Here is a 12,392-nt window from a genome sequence, read left to right as displayed (position 1 = left end):
AGTCATTCTATGTAATTCAAGATGACAACAGGTAGCATGATTCTCACCATAAATTACAAAGCCCCAGCAATAAGGCTAAATGAGCCAGCATATAGAGAGATCTGAGAGTGTCTCTGTCCTTGACTCCCAGGAAAGATCTATAATAACATTTTGCGATCCACTGTTCAACTTAAGGCCCAAAACAACACACTTGACAGAAAAGGAAAATCTTCATGGCCACAGGATTCACATAGTTCTCATGCTTGTCTTACTTTATAACCTATATTTGTTTAAAGTAGTTGGTTCACAGGGAATTTGGATATAACACTAATTCAGTTTAGCTAAACCTCAGTGCTGTGGGTCATGTCAAAAGCAAAGAAGGGAAGAAACGTAGTTACCAAACTACAGCTTTCTATGACTCCAGGTTCAGGACCACAAAGCAGCTGTTGTAAAAATCAACCTTCAGCTTTTCAGTTTATATTACAATTTAGTGAATAAACATTCCCAAGGAAAATAGGTCAGGTGGCAATGGAAGCTTCACCCTTAATGAGACCTTAGGAACTTTCTAAGAACTTACTTTCTAGGAGATTTCTAGGAACTTAGTATTTTGAATAAACGTCCTAAAGTCAAATCCAACTATACTCATTAAATATAAATTAACAGAAAATACAAATACATTATTTCCTCACTGATTAAAACTCTTAACAATACAAAAGATATATAAAAAAGGAAAGTATATTTTCTAACTCCTGTAAAATAAAGCCAGATAACAATATAAAACCAAACTTTTCCATACATTTGGAAATTAAACAAATTTTAAAGGAATATATGAATCAATGGCACAAAAGCAGGTACACAGATTAATGAAACAGAATAAAGAGCCCAGAAATAAATCCATGCACTAACGGTTGATTAATCTATGGCAAAGGATGCAAGAATATACAATGGAGAAAAGACAGTCTCTTCAATAAGTGGTGTTGGGAAAGCTGGACAGCTATGTGTAAAACAATGGAAATAGTACATACTCTAACATCATACTCTTAGAGGAAAACATAGGCAGAACATTCTTTGACATAAATCATAGCAATATTTTTATTATGGCACCCAAAATCAAAAAAAAAAAAAAAAAAAAAAACAAAAAAGTGCGTATTTTATTTTTTTCCTAAAGCAAAAGAAATAAAAGCAAAATAAACCAAAGAGACCTAATTAAATGAAAAAGCTTTTGCACAGCAAAGAAAATCATCAACAAAATATAAAGACAACCTACTGAATGGGAGAAAATATTTGTAAATGATATGACTGATAAGAGGTTAATATCCAATACATATAGATAACTCATACAACTTAATATCAAAAAACAAAAAACAAAAACAAAATACATATTAAAAATAGGCAGAAAAACTGAATAGACATTTTTCCAAAGAGGAAATGCAGATGGCCAATAAGCATATGACAAGATGCTCAACATTGCAAATCATCAGGGACATGCAAATCAAACTACAATTAGATATCACCACACATTCATCAGAATGTCTATCATCAAAAAGAAAATAAATAACAAATGTTGGCAAGAATGTGGAGAAAAGGGAATCCTTGTACACTGTTAGTGGGAATGTAAATTGGTGCAGCCACTGTGGAAAACAGTATGGAAGTTTCTCAAAAAGCAAAAAATAGAACTACTATACAACCCAGCAATTCCACTCCTGTGTATGTACCTGAAAAAACAAAAACAAAAACACTAATTTGAAATGATACATGCACCCCAATGTTCATAGTAGCATTATTTACAATTGCCAAGATATGGAAGCAACCTAACTGTTCATCAACAGATGAATGGATAAAGAAGATATGGCACATATATACAATGAAATACTAGTCAGCCATAAAAAGGCTAAAAATTTTGTCATTTGTTGCAATGTGGATGGGCCTAGACGGTATCATGCTAGTGAAATGTCAGACACAGAAAGACAAATACCATATAATATCACTTATATGTGGAATCTAAAAAAATACAACAAACTAATGAAAGTAACAAAAAAGAAGCCAACTCATAGATACAGACAACAAACTAGTGGTTACCAGTGGGAAGGGGGAAGAGGTAAGGGGCAAGATAGGAGTAAGGGATTAAGAGATATAAACTATTAGCCATAAAATAAGTTATAAGGATATATTGTACAACATGGGGCATATAGCCAATATTTTATAACTATAAATGGAATATAACCTTTAAAATTGTGAATAATTATATTGTATATCTGTAACTTGTATATCAACTGTACTTTAATTTAAAAAAAGAAAAAAGTAATAAAATTAAAATAAAATACAAACTCCTAGAAAGGTTTTGAAAAGAAATATATGGATCAAAAAATACAAATAATAAAAATATGTTTTGAATTAAATTGTAACAAAAACACAAAATTATAAAAAACAGTATGATTGGATGAAAATTTACAACCATAACTGTATATATTAAGAAAGATGGAAAGATAAAAATAAATTACATTTACAATTCAAAAGTTAAAAAAGCAAAGTAAAAATTAAAATTAGAAGACAATTAAAATAAAATTTAAACACTACAATGGTGATGAAACTATGATTTAGTTATTTGAAATGCATGAAAGATATTTAAAACGAATAATGATATTGAAAGATATATCACAATCAATTTTTAATTTGGAAAATCAATTTCAGGGACTAGGAAAGGTAGTTAAATAGTATAACAATTTTATCAGGTTAATGTAACATTTAAACCAAAATACAACAAGAATATTACAGGATAGAAAATATAGCCAGATATTCTACTCAATATAGATGCAAAATACTGAATAAAATATTATTAAATTAAATTTAACAACATTAAATGAAGAATGTGTCACAGCCAATTAGGTATTAGTCAAGGAATTCACAGTTTGTTTAAAATTAAAAATATCAATCAAATTTACTTACTGAAAGTAACTAAAAATTAAATAATAAAACTTACATGATCAACTCAATAAGTGCAGAAAAAATTTCACTTGGCAACTTCATTATAAAATGTTCTTACAAAATATTCTAATATAGGAATAAAAGAACTGTTCTTAATCTGATATTAAGATTTTAAAAACCTACACAAATTATACTACTTAAATTTCTATTTTTTCCACTGATATTTGAAATGAAACAATATCCATTATAGAAACTTCTACTCAACATTGTATTAATGGACACAGTCAAATTAATACATAAATGTTATAAGAATGAGGAGGAATGGAACTGTCATTATTCATAATGGCATAATGGTTTATGGAATATAAAAACAAATCTATATAACATTATTAGAAAAAAATTAATTAAAATGCCATAGGATTCAAGATCATAAAGTAAATAAACAAATAGACATTTGAAAATAAAATTTGAGTAAACATACATACTCTTTACAACTGCCTATATATGAAAATATATGAAAGAGCCTCTTACAGACAATTTTGGACATTATTAAGAAGAGCAAAGAAAACTTAGTAAGTGGAGGGAACTATATTCATAGATTGTTGAAGCACTTAATAATGTGAAGATGTATAATCTTCTCAAATGTAAACTGATGGAAAAACTAAATACATCAAGACATACTGAGTAGTTTTTCAAATGATCACCTATTATTATGTTTAATTTACTGTTGTTGAACACAAAGGAAAATATTCTTTTTACATCATTATTAATTCCAGTCTAACAAAACACTCAGACTTGTTGGAGAGATATGGATAAGAGAAAAGTAAAAACAAATTGCATTTAAGACATTTATGCAAACATTTAAACTACAAACAAAATGTATTTATTTAACATTAATACAATTTAACTAGTGAAACTAACTGCTAGAAAAGTTGAAGTCTTCTAAATTTTGAAGTAAATGTATATATTTTACATTTGATTAAAGAACAAACTCATGATTAGTGAAAAATTATATTAAATTTTATATGCATTTTCCATTGAGAAAAAATGTAGTGAAAAGGTATAGAAAATAATTTCATTACATGTAAAAGTGTGTAATGTAGATAAAATAAAGAGTAAAATGTGTGGACATGTACAAACACATTTTTATCATGTATATTTTATATATTTTCATAATCATCATCTTTCTTATAAAATCAGTTTGCCTATAATTGCTTTATATATTTCAGGATATTTTATAAGTTGAAGAACAATATTTTTTTTGCAATACATGTTAAGGAGATATTCTTCTTAGTTCATAGTTACATGAGGTGTTGAATTTTTCTTTCAGATTATGTAAAAGATATGAAATTTGCTGTCAGTGTTGAGATCTCCTTATAACAAGAGGAGATTAGAAAAGACCATATCAAGACATAGGGAGAAGCTGGTCATTCAGAGAGAGGCCTCAGAAGACACCAAGTCGACAGGCACATTGGTCCTGAGCTTCTAGCTTCAGGACTGTGAGAAAGTAAGTTTCTATTGTTTAAGCCATGCAATCTATAGTATTTTTTTTGGCAACCCTAACAAATGAATACACCTGGATTTTATAATGTGCTTGGGGCCAAAACAGCTTTAGTGCTCTGTCTAATTATCAGATTTGCTATTTGTGTGCACATACACACACACTTATACATACACACACGTATATGTGTCTGTGTTCATGTGTATAAATAAAATAATTACTCAGTATCTCCTACATTCCTGCCATAGTCTATTTTGCTGAAGTACGACATACTCTTGATAAGAATGTGTACTCTGTTACGCTTATGTGGAACATTCTATTAGGTCAAATTGGTTGATCATTAAGAATACATATACAGTTTGTTCATTTAAGTACTATTTGTCATAGCAGGAAGTTGACAGCAATTTGTGTGTTCATTGTTGGGAGAGTAGAGGGGTAAAATGTGGTGTATTGAATAAATACAAATCATCAATGAATGAACATAAATCAGCAGTTAGGAGCAATAGATGAATAGTACTTACTCCACATGAATATTAAAAACATAATATTAAGTGAAAATAGAGGCATTAGAAATGTGGTGTATGAAATAGTAGATATGGAGTGTAGGCATAGAAGGGAATAAAAAAATAAGAAAGCAAGTGAGGGAGCTTGCATACACTAGTGATGATATGTTGACATAACTTGGGAGCATGAGAAATTCAACTCTTCTCAACCATTCTTCACCCTAAAATTTATATAGCACATCTAGCAAAACCCAATTTCTATTTATGTTGGTTGTAGAATCCTTCAAAATGAAATCTAGTGACTATATAAATGTACAATAATATGCATAGGCAATATTCTTCTAATTTGCAATTTTTTCAGGCTCTAGCTGGGCACATTTAAATCAGTCTAATTGTTCAGTGAACATCATATTTATCTTTATTCACTTTAATTCACTTTCAATAAAGGCAGCTGGCTACAAAAAAAACTTAATATGTCATGTGAAAAGCTATACAAAACTTGCAAATCTAAAGACATAATTATTAGTTAAATTATAGAAAACTCAGGTGAAAATATCTATCTTGTATTGTAGGAATAAATAACATTGTTGGCAAGACAAGCATATCTTTGATTGTTCTGAAATACAATAAATTGAAATAGGAAGATATTCTTAACTGTATCTGTTAAAAGTCAGAGAAAACAAATTTAGAATGCCTGAAGTTACTTTTTTAGCTGAATTTAGCTTTTAAAAGCACAGAATCAGTAATACTTCACTTAAGCTGTTAATACTGATTAATTAAAATACAAGATGGTAGGGAATGGAGGGGAGTTGCACATACACACAGACACATAAACACACATATACATGTAGACAGATGCATACATGGACCAGGACACTCATTGCCTTTCAAAATTAGGTCAAACACACATTCCTTTTTGACTATCCTATTATAGCAGCACATACCAATTACTAAATATTCCAAGTAACTTTCTTTGGCCCTATGTGAGAACAATAGTGGTGTTATTAGATCTAATTGAGATAAAATGGCACATACTTTGAAAAGGTAAATATCTGACAATGTATTTAAATTGCATCTGGTATGAGCCCCTAAACATTCCCAAAAAAAAGCTTTTTGGACTCTAATCATAGACTATAGGTTAATGATGATAGATAACAGATAAATAGATAGACAGAGGCACATCTCATTTTACTGTACTTCCTCTATTGTGCTTTGCAGATCCTGCATTTTTACATATTGACGGTTTGTGGCAACCCTGAATTTTCAGATTCTAATGAGTCTTTTTTAAGCAAAAAAAGTCTTTTTAAATTAAGATATTTAAATTATTTGGGCATAATGCTATTGCACACTTAAGAGACTGCAGTATAGTGAAACAGAACTTTTATATGCGTTGGGAAACCAAAAACAAAAAATTTCTTGTGTCTCGCTTTATTGCTTTAATCACTGTATTATGGTGGTCTGGAAATGAACCCAGAATACCTTTGAGGTATGCCCGTAGATAGATAGGATGAAAATAAGTACACAAAACATAAACAAATAAATAAAGTTAACTTATTTCCAGAAACTGGAAGGAGTTTTACTACCTAGTTAAATATCCCTGGTTAAAAGGATATTAAAATTTGCATTTAAAATACAGAATGCTGGAGAGAACATCAGTTCCCTTTGTGCAATAATGGCAAATATTCTAGAGCTGTAGTTTCTTTAACACATCAATGAGCTAAGGTCCTAGGGCAACCAACTTAATTTAAACATATGAAAAAATCAAAGACTCCAAAAATGGAATGTGAGCACTTGCTTACCAGCGGCATATGCTTCCAGATTCTATACAAATGAGTAAAAAAAAAAAAAAAAATTAGCTGAAATTAATAATAAATTGCTAATGTTGGAACACAGTGTATTCTGAGAATACAGAATCTGGGGAACCACAGACACGCAAAAACCTTTCACACAGTTATAGTCTCTTTTACTTATGTGTCACCAGGTCATCACAAGAAGCAATGCATACATGGAAAATGTCCTGAAAAAATCTTTCCTCCTGGCACAATCTTGGAGGCTAGAAAGAGAAGCCACCATGGGTAATAAATGTGTGTCCCACTCAGATCCTTCTGCTGTGTCTCCCCCAGAGAACAGAATTCCTCAACTGCTAGGGGCAGGGCTACAATGCCATAAGCACTGGTGAACACCTACAACAGATGGGGAAAGGGAGATTGAATTAGCACAGTAGAGATCATATCCAATCCCAGTTTCCTATCACCAAGTTGTAAGGTATTAAGCAACAAACAACAGTAGTCTACTGCTGGGAAAGGCGCAAGAAAATTGAAAGAGGAATTCTGAGTGGTTCATGGAAAAGGGAAGAATTAATACTGAGGGTGAAGCAGAAATTGAGGGAAACATTCTGGCAAAGTAGCCACAGTCCTAAACTAAAAGTAGAATGCAGGAATATAAAGCCTGTGGAGAACTGAGTTTAATAATGACAACAAGACCCAAACCAAGAAAAAATCTGGACTAGATTTGACTTAGCCCTCCAAATAATGTCATAACAAACTAAAGGTGTACTCATTCAAAGCATTAAACTATTTATCTCAGTATCCTGTTATCTTACACAAGTTGTCTGGCTTTCAACAAAATATGAGTTATACAAAGAAGCAAGAAAAACTCACTGTCAAGTAGGGTAGGGCAACCAACCATGATTTGCCCTAAATTCTGGACTTTCAAAGCCAAAGCTGGCAAAGATCTAGCAAACCAGGGTGAACTGATCACCTTATTATCAAGAGACAAAACAATGAACAGAAACAGAATGCAATATAAAACAGATTGGAAAAATCAGAAAATTTTAAACAACTGATCATAGGCTTTAGTGAAAAAGATAAATAACATGCATAATGAAGGATATTTTTAGCAGAAATTCAGAATAGAGATTATAAGAAAAGAATCTGACATAAATGTTACAAATGAAAAACACAGTAACAGATGGAAAAAGAATGGTTATTAAGAAGACACATCATAGACCATAACTGAGGAAATAATTAGTGAATATAAACATTGATTGATAGAAATGACAAAATTAAAAAAAAATTAAAACACACACACACAAAGAAGACAACATAGTGCATCCAAGAGGTATGAAACAATATAAAATACAGTGGTATACATTTGGGTAACTAGAAACTCATAAGAGAAGCAGAGAAAGAATTGGACAAGAGAAATAAAGAGACGAGTCGATAATTTTTTGAAATGAATAGCAGATTCCAAATCATAGATACAAAAGCTGAGAAAACTTCAAGCAAAATAAAATGTATACCTGGATATATCACATTTCAAACATCTGAAAATTAAAATTACAATCTTGAAGACAGCGAGAAATAAGACATACTGCATACAGAAGATCAAATAAAAGAATTACAGACAGTTTATCAGAAGACAATGGAATAACTTTAAGGTGAAGGGAAAATTCTGGAATTCTATATTCATTTAAATTTTTTTGAAAAAAAGAAAAACACAGACTTTTCAGACAAACAAAACTGAATAGAAAAGGTCAGTGAAACTAAAATCTGGTTCTTTGAGCTTTTCCGCGCTACCCAGAGACGGGTCCATACGGCATTGTTCTGGATTCCCATCGTAACTTAAAGGGAAACTTTCACAATGTCCTGAGCCCTTGATGCCCTGCAAATGAAGGAGGAGGATGTTCTCAAATTCCTTGCAGCAGGAACCCACTTAGGTGGCACCAACCTTGACTTCCAGATGGAGCAGTACATCTACAAAAGGAAAAGTGATGGCATCTACATCATAAATCTGAAGAGAATCTGGGAGAGGCTTCTGTTGGCAGCTCGGGCCATTGTTGCCATTGAAAACCCAGCTGATGTCAGTATCGTATCCCCCAGGCATACTGGCCAGCGAGCTGTGCTGAAGTTTGCTGCTGCCAATGGAGCCACGCCTATTGCTGGCCGCTTCACGCCTGGAACCTTCACTAACCAAATCCAGGTAGCTTTCCGGGAGCCAAGACTTCTGGTGGTTACCGATCCCACGGCTGATCACCAGCCTCCCACAGAGGCATCTTACGTTAACCTGCCTACCATTGCCCTGTGTAACACGGACTCCCCTGTGCGCTATGTGGACATTGTCATCCCGTGCAACAACAAGGGAGCTCACTCAGAGGGTCTGATGTGGTAGACGCTGGCCCGGGAAGTTTTGTGCACGCACGGCACCATCTCCCGGGAACACCCGTGGGACGTCATGCCTGATCTCTGCTTCTACAGAGATCCTGAAGATATTGAAAAGGAAGAGCAGGCTGCAGCTGAAAAGGCCGTGACCAAGGAAGGATTTCAGGGTTGAATGGACGGCTCCTGCTCCCGAGTTCACTGCTACTCAGCCTGAGGTGGCGGACTGGTCCGAAGGCGTGCAGGTGCCCTCTGTGCCTACTCAGCAGGACCCTACTGAAGACTGGAGCACTCAGCCTGCCACTGAATACTGGTCTGCAGCTCCCACTGCTCAGGCCATTGAATGGGTTGCAACAACCACAGAGTGGTCGTAAGCTGTTCTTTCCACAAACTCTTAAAATGAAAATAGGTTGACAGAAAATAAAGTTTCTAAAAATTGAAAAAAAAAAATCTGGTTCTTTGAAAAGATAAGCAAAATCAATAAACTTTTAGTCAAACTCAACAAGAAAAAAAAGGCAGAAGGCCCAAATCAATAAAATCAGAAATGAAAGAGAAGTCATGACCAACACCACAGAAATACAAAGGATTATAAGAGACTACTACTAGCAAAAATATACCAATAAAATGGACAAAGTAGGAGAAATGGACACATTCTTAGAAAGGTACAATCTCCAAGACTGAACCACGAATAAACAGAAAATATGAACAGACCTATTACCAGAACTGTAACTGAATCAGTAATTAAAAAACTCCCAGCAAACAAAAGTCTAGGACTAGATGGCTTCGCAAGTGTATTCTATCAAACATTTAAAGAAGAGTTAAAACCTATCTTTCTGAAACTATTCCAAAAAATTCCAGAGGAAGTAACACTTCTGAACTCATTCTATGAAGTCACCATCACCCTAATACCAAAAGAAGACAAAGATATCATGCACAAAAAAAAAAAATTACAGGTAATATCTGTGATGAACATAAATGCAAAAACCCTCAACAAAATAGTAGCGAACTGACTGCAACAATATATTAAATGGATCATACACCATGACTTTATCCCAGGGATTCAGGGCTTTGGCAAGCGTTATTTAAGTATTTATAAGATAAGACAGCCAGGAAGCTTCAGTGAGCAGAAGAAAGTTACGGCATTCAAATTTTGTTTTTCTCTTTTCCGTATTATAATTATTTATTATTTTTTTTGTGAATGCTTGCTATTATACTGGGGGTTCAGCAAATTATGGCCTACTATCACTTTCTGTAAACAAAGTTTTATTGGAAAACAACCATACACATTTATTTACATGCTATCTATGTCTTTTCATGATACAACTGTAGAGCTGAGCAACTGTGACGGAGACCTTGTGGTCTGCAAATACTATTTGTTATCTGGTCTGTCAGAGAAGAAGTTTGCTGACCCCTCTTCTACATCATTGACTTGTTTCTCTCATTCCTGCTACTACTTCCATAACTTAGGGACCTGAAGAAACAAAAACAAAACCTTCAATTTCACGCCATCTATTTTCCACTGAGATTTAGAAATAGCTGCAAAGTTGACATTAAATGTAAAAGATATAATTATTAACTTCAGTGATCAAACTCTTTTAGGCTTGTTCACTAGAATCTTTCAAATTATGATCAATCATATATTCTAACATATTCCATTTAAAGAGTTTGTTTGAAAATATTATAAATGTATCTTACAGGTTTTATTTTTTTTTTGGTTGCTATGTTACTATTGTGAAAAAAATGTGAAGGACTGATACCAATTTTTTTTTTTACCATAATTTATCTTTAATAGAAAAGTATGGCACTTGGTTTACAGTCATGCACTCAGCATGCCAAATAAGTGAATCTGCATCCTTCTATGATATTTATATTAGAGTTTGCATCAAGGTTGGTACATATATGTTTAGCTTGTTTAAGTAGTTTGACATAGGTACGCTGTCTATGGCATTAGTAGATTTCAGTGTAATACCACATATATGAGGCTGATTATAATCTGAATATACTAGGTAGGCATTTCATAGTCTGTATTTAGAGAGATGTGTAATGACTTATTAAACTTTACATAGCATTTTGAAAATGGAAAAAGAGTAGACAAAATATTTCAAGATAGAGGCTTATAGCAGCACTGCTAGCAGAAAGAGTACATCCATATACAGTTCATGAATTGAATACATTTAGAATAAGTTAGTTAGATATGCCTATTAAAGGCATTGTGCATAATATTAACCCCTTTTTGGTTTTACTATCCAATTATAACTACCAACATTTGATCACCTATTTTGTCATATTTTATATTAAATATCCATGAGTTATACTCAATAGACACAGAATTTTGAGTACTATCACATGCATTTTAATTTTCTAATTTTCAATATATCACTTTGAAAATATTTTAAAATAAATTAATGTATTATATTTATAAGAAAATTACTAAAAGAGAAAAGAGGTCATTAAAGGATAGTAGAATTTTAAAATATTTTATTCTATCATTTGCAGCTTTTAAAAATCAGAAATGATACACAAATAAATTGGATATAAATTTGAAATGAAGAATTTCCTTTTACTATATGTAAAAAATTTCAGCTTAAAGATTTTAGCAGTAATGTGTCCAGTTCATCTAAGAGCATTTTCATTAAACTAATGCAAAATAAAAATGAGAATTAAAATTATATTCAGTTGCATAATAAAACAAATCTTATATATTTTACTTAAAATGTAGCCTGTTTAAAATATACATTGATAGATACAGCAGGCTTAAGGGATTCACATCTGCATATACTGATCTAAAAATAGATGACATCTTTATTAAGTATGAAAAAATTTGTAAAATTTAAATCACACAAAAAGTAGCCTAATAAAATTCAACTATTTTATTCTGAATAATACTGGGGATACACTTGTTCTTTCAAGACAGGAATAACTATGACAATAACAACAGAAATATTTGTGATGAAATTTTTATCTAGATTTTAAATTGTATGTATTATGTAGAACAAGATATTTCTCCAGCTTTTTAATTTAGGAAATAGATATGCATCATTTTAATCGTTGTCACTTACTGAGGAAAACTAGAAAGGCATTTAGCATGGTAGAATGCTATAAGACACAGAAGAAATTGAACATAGTTAAGAGGAAGCATATTCATAGAATAAATAGTTGAAAAATGAACAAAATGCTGGATCACTAAATTGGTGGTAAGCATGCATATTCAAATTGAATTTTGGTCATGATAAGCACGATTTGATAGTTATTTTTCACTAAAAATATGCTTTTTTTTCAATTGGAGTACCATCAGCTATAATTTGTCAATATCTGGTGTATAGTACA

General features: G+C 32.1%; 1 pseudogene; it reads left to right on the top strand.

Annotated features, from left to right (window-relative positions):
- The first annotated feature begins 8,449 nt into the window (after positions 1–8,449).
- On the top strand, positions 8,450–9,515 carry LOC102506808 (annotated as a pseudogene).
- Positions 9,516–12,392: the final 2,877 nt, after the last annotated feature.

The sequence above is a fragment of the Camelus ferus genome, chromosome 3, assembly GCF_009834535.1.
Source record: "Camelus ferus isolate YT-003-E chromosome 3, BCGSAC_Cfer_1.0, whole genome shotgun sequence".
In the NCBI taxonomy this organism is placed as follows: domain Eukaryota; kingdom Metazoa; phylum Chordata; class Mammalia; order Artiodactyla; family Camelidae; genus Camelus; species Camelus ferus.
Note: the sequence above shows the minus strand (reverse complement) of the source record. Positions and strands in the feature narration are given on the sequence as shown.